Source organism: Orcinus orca, chromosome 17 (assembly GCF_937001465.1).
Source record: "Orcinus orca chromosome 17, mOrcOrc1.1, whole genome shotgun sequence".
NCBI classification, from domain to species: Eukaryota; Metazoa; Chordata; class Mammalia; order Artiodactyla; family Delphinidae; genus Orcinus; species Orcinus orca.
Genome location: NC_064575.1, coordinates 36,146,210 through 36,152,189, shown reverse-complemented (window position 1 = coordinate 36,152,189; position 5,980 = coordinate 36,146,210).

The window sequence follows — 5,980 nt, the reverse complement described above, 5'->3', positions numbered from 1 at the left end:
GGCTGACATGACTGTGACAAATCTGGCTTAAAGAAGACTATTGTGGATAATATCATGGGATACCACCGCATTTTATATTCAGAGATTTCTAAGAGTGGACCTGAAGTAGGAGCAAGACAGGTATGGTCTTAACATCCTAAGTAAGACATTATCAGTATTCGAAAGAGGTTTCTAAAGCACTTTTATCAATTCCTTTTTTAAAGTATTAGTTATAATATTAATCACTGTTGGATTTATAGGGAAATAATGTTTTACAAGAAGCAACATAAATATAAGTGTAAAAGTTCATGAGGCGGCATCATGCAAGTTATTTTATCAAAACTTATATAAAAATCATGGCATATAATTAGAGCTGAAAGAAATGTTAAATCTCAGAGAGCCACAAAAAAAAAAAACTCTTCAGTTTATAGATAATAAAAATGGATGAGTTGAAAAATTTGCCCAGATAATTGGATCTTAACCTTATATATAAACTTTATTGTGGTATAGTTTACATAAACAAAAGTATATGCATATTAAATATATGATTGATGAGCTTATAAAATATAAACTAAGCATAAAACTTTATATACTAAAAACCACCACAAATTAGATATATAACATTTTCATCACCCTGGAAAGGTACCTTATACCCCTGTTTACTCAATCCATCCCCTATTCTCAGACCCAGGCTGATCTGCTCTCACTACATATTAACTTTGACTTTTCTAGAATTTCATATAAAAGATGTCATATTGCATACACTGTCTTTTGTCTTTCTTCCTTTACTTCCTATAACATTTTTGAGATATATCTGTTTAGTGTATATTAGTTGTTCCCTTTTATAGCTGAGTTGTATTCCATTGTATGGATATACCACTTGTATTTATCCTTTTGATGGGCATTTGGGTTGTTTCCATTTTATAGTTATTTTGAATAACACCACTATAAACATTTATACAGAAATACCTGTGGATTGTTATTTCCTTGGGTAGAAGTGGAAATGTTGGGTTGAATGGTAAGTGTATGTTTACCTTTATGAGAGACTGAGAAAGACTTTTCTAAAGTGGTTGCACCATTTTGCATTCTGACCAGCAGTGTATAAAAGTACTAGTTCTGCTGTATCCTTTCTAACACTCACAATGGTCAGTCTTTTTCATTTTAACCTTTGTAATAGGTAGTGGGATCTCATTTTGGTTTTAATTTGCTTATCCCTGAAAACTAATGGTGCTGAACATCTCTTCACGTGCCTACTGCCTTTTGTGTATCTTCTTTAGTGAACATATACTTTTTCTGTATGTGTGTGTAGTATATAACCTTCCTTATGTACAAGTTCTTTGTAAAATATATGTTTTGTGAAATTTTCACCATTTCTGCTTCCTTCTCCCCTATTTTCTGAACGAGTCTCTGTAAGATTGACATTTTTCCTTAGATTGTTGATCACATTCACCAAGGAATGCCATCTGGACCTAGAATTTTCTTTGTGGGAAGGATTTTTTATAGTTACTTTGTTTATCTTATTCAAACAGCTTTGTTGAGATGAATTTTACTTATAAAATCCACTAATTTCAAGGATACAATTTAGTCATTTTTAGTAACTACCAAATTATACAACCATCAACATGAATCAGTTTTAGAACATTTTTATTACCCTAATAAGATCTCTCATGCCCATTTCCAGTTTATCCCCATTCCCACCACCAGCCCCAGGCATGGGAAGGTTTTTCACTGTAAAGGAAATGTAACAAACATAAAGCTTTTAGATTTTTTTCTTTCTTTTTGAGTCAGTTTTGGTAAGTTGTGCCTTTCAATGAATTTGTCCATTTCACTTAGTTATCAATTTTTTGATATAAAATTTTCATGACATTTCCTTATTTTCCTTTCCATGAGTCTAGGGTCTAGAGTGATGCTTTTTCTTTTTATATTGGTCATTTCTCTCTTCTTTCTTTTTTTCTTAATCTGTCCAGCTTAGACATTTTCAGTTTTACTGGTCTTTACAAGGAACAGCTTTTGGTATTATTGGGTTTTATCTCTTTTTGCTCTTTTCTATTTTATTGATTTATACTTTTTATTCTTTCTTTTTACTTTGAGTTTAATGTATTTTACTTTTTTAGTTTCGAATGCAAAGTTTAGATGATTGAATTAAATGTATATTTTCTTTTCTACTATATGGCTTTAAGCTATAAATCTCTCCCTAAGAACTGCTTTAGATAGAGTCAACAGATTTTGACAGGCTGTTATTGTTATCAGTCATTAAAAATATATTCTAATTTATCTGGATTTTTTTTTTTTTTTTTTTTCTTGCGGTACGCGGGCCTCTCCCTGTTGTGGCCTCTCCCGTTGCGGAGCACGGGCTCCGGACGCGCAGGCTCAGGGGCCATGGCTCATGGGTCTAGCCACTCCGTGGCATGTGGGATCTCCCTGGACCGGGGCATGAACCTGTGTCCCCTGCATTGGCAGGTGGACTCTCAACCACCGCGCCACCAGGGAAGCCCCTACCTGGATTTTTTTTAAAATTGTGAGTTAAGTGTGTTTAAATATCAAATATTAGGGGATTTTCTAGATATTTTGTTATTGATTTTCAAGTTAATACCATTGTTATCAGAATGAGTTCAATAATTTTAAGTGTATTGAAACTTGTTTATGGAACAATATGTGGTCTATCTTGAACAATGTTCAAGTTTGTCTTCTGCAGTATGCGACTGCTGTTACACAGATACAGTGAATTTCAAACAATGTATTTTTCAGCCCTACACATTCCATTTATTTTTATATTTTTCACTTCTCTCCTCATTGGGTTCATGTTTCCCTCAAATTCTTGAACATATTTACACTAGCTGTTTATATTTATTTCCTATTGCTGTGACACAACTACCACACATTTAGTGACTTAAAACAATACTCATTTATCTCACAGATCTTTAGGTACTCAAGTATGGGCGGCTTGGCTGGGATCTCTCCTGAGGCTCTTCTTACAGAACTGAAGTCAGAGTGTCAGCCAGGCTGAGCTGTTATCTGGAAGCTCTGGGAAAAATCCATGTCCAAGGTTATTTACCTTGTCAGTAGAATTCAGTTACTTACAACTGTAGGGACGACGTCCTTGTCTTCTCTTGCCGTTATCCAGGGGCCAGACAGCTTCTAGGGCCACTTTCAGACCCTTCCAGATGGCTCCTTCCCTCTCAGCAATAGAGAACCTCCTTCATGTTGAATCCTTCTCACACTTAGGATCTCTCTGACATACTCTTTTGTGACCAGCCAAAGAAAAGTCTTATTTTAAGGACTTACATGATTAGGTTAGGCTCACCTGGAGAATCTCTCTCAAAGCCAACCGATTAATAACCTCAACTACACCTGCAAAATCCCATTCACTATATAATTATGGGGGCTATTTTAGAATTCTGTCACACTGGTTTTTTTTTGTATTTGTGCTGATTCTAAAATCTGTCATTTCTAGATCTGTTTTTATTGACTAGTTTTTCCTCCGGCCTTTTCACATGCCTTATAATTTTTATTGGATTCTGTACAGTGTAAAAATAATGTGGTTGTGTCTTCATTTCACTCTCTTCCTTTAAAAAGCATTGAATCTTGTTTTAGCAGATGTTAGGTTACTTGCAGGTCAGCTAGATCCTTTCCAGGTTGGTTTTTAAGACTTTTTCCAGTGGGTATTTAGCCCTGCTATTAAAGTGTAACCTTTCTGGGTCTCTACTAATTTGTCCGAGTCTTCAGAAAGATTTCTCCCCTCCAGAGGGTTAGCACTTCAGTGTCTCCCAGTGCTGTGTGAGCTGTTACAGTTCCCTAATAGTTGTTATTTTCCTAGGGTCCCATATCCTCATCCTATGTTTTCCCAGTTTAGTGTTGAGCCAAAATTCGAGGGACTACCATACATATTTCTAGCCCTCTTTCTCTGTGTGCCTCCTATCTTGTACTCTTGCCTGCAAGTTGCAGCTTCCTGAGTCTCTCTGAACTCTGATCTCTGTTTTCTCAAATTAGCCCATTGACCATGCTCAGCTTGGGTCTGAAAAGTGGCACCAGGCAGGAACATTCATAGGTCTTGCCTCATTTGTTGCCCCTCCTTTGGGGAACACAGTCCTGAGCTCTTAGCTGCCCAGTGTCTTAAAAGTGTTGTTTAAGTTATTCTAATTTTCTAATGATTAGCTTTGAGAGGAAAATTCTGGGGCCAATTACTCCATAATGGCTAGAAGCAGGAGTCCTCAACTGAGATTGATTGACTGAATGAATGTCTACAAGCGCTTACCTGCTACCTTCTCCCCACAGAAATGAGACTTGATCCCACTTCTGATTTTATTTTAATGGGGTGGAGGGTTGAGGAACTGAAGAATCAAAATCATTATAGGATAGGGACTTCCCTGGTGGCGCAGTGGTTAAGAATCCACCTGCCAATGCAGGGGACACTGGTTCGATCCCTGGTCGCACTAAGCCCGTGCGCCGCAACTACTGAGCCTGTGCTCTAGAGCCCGTGAGCCGCAACTACTGAAGCCCGCACACGTAGAGCCCGTGCTCCACAACAAAAGAAGCCACCGCAGTGAGAAGCCAGCACACTGCAATGGAGAGTAGCCCCTGCTTGCCGTAACTAGAGAAAGCCTGCACACAGCAACGAAGACCCAACACAGTCAAAAATAAATAAAATAAAAAATAATTTTTAAAATGCTGTGAATTCACAACACAATGATAAAAAAAATTTTTTTAATCATTGTAAGATAAATAACTTGCATGGGGAAGATACTAGTATCAACTTACGTTAAATAATTTCAAAGCAGATACGATCATGAGAAATGGGCCCACATCACAAAGAATCAAGATATGCAAAGAATATACGTAATTACCCTAAGGAATATTGTTTGAATATTAAATGAGATGTGAATATTAAAAAATGATAGATGGTCTAAAATTCCATTTAATTCGATTAGTGGAATTAAGCATGGTAGATGGTCTCGTAAGACATTCCCCAGAGAGAACTTTCCAATAATTTAAACATTTTATGTTCAGTTGTTCACTGGACATACCCAGAACGTGATTCATCCAAGAGGAATAGTTCTGGAAACACTGCTGATAGGGATTAGTGTCTAATACATAGACAGACAACAGAGTACAATAGTTAAAAGTGTTGTTGCTGAGATTAGACATGGGTATGAGCTCTGTTTCTGCACCCAAGAGCTAGGTGGCAGAGCGGTTGAAACAGAGATTTTGAAGATAGAGTTCCTGACTTCAAATTGAGCTCTGTGCTTCCTAGCTTTATGTCCTTGGCAAGTCTCTTAAGAACACTGTACCTCAATTTCTTCATCTGAAAAATAGGGGTGATGAATAATAATACCTGCCTTTTATATGTTGGGGATGAGATAAATCCTTAGTTTATTATGAGGATTAAATAAATCAACATGTGTAAACCATTCAAGCAGTACCTGGGGCATAGTAAGTTCCAGATAAGTGTTGGCTATTACAATAATTTCTTGTCTACAATTAGGATAATAATAAAAATAGTAACTTTCATAAATACAGATGTCAGTGTCATTTGGAATAGTCTCTATAACAATTTCTGTCTCCACATTTACTGTGTTTCAGCAAATTTACCTAACAGATGGTGAGTGGGCAATTTTTAAAGGGGCATTTTTTAAAAGAGCGGAGAGGGAAGGAATAGAGACAGGCACATACTATATTTGAAGTTACCTCCACGTGTATTTTATGTATGTATACCCATACAATTAAGAAGTCTTTGGATGTTTTATCTTCAAGAATAATTCAGATACTGGATTACTTGAATATCATAAACATTTAGGGTTTAACAGATTTGTTACATATAGACGTTGTATCATGGATTTAAAAGACGATAGCCAGCGGGCAGCGGCGGGCGGAGCGACCGAGCGGCGGCGAGAGCTGGGCGGCGGGTGCGGGGCTCCGTGCTTCCTCGCGGTGGAAGGCTGGGGTTCGCCAGAGACGCCGGGTTGCTCCGCGTTGCCAGGTTACCGAGCGCGTGCCCCGCGCC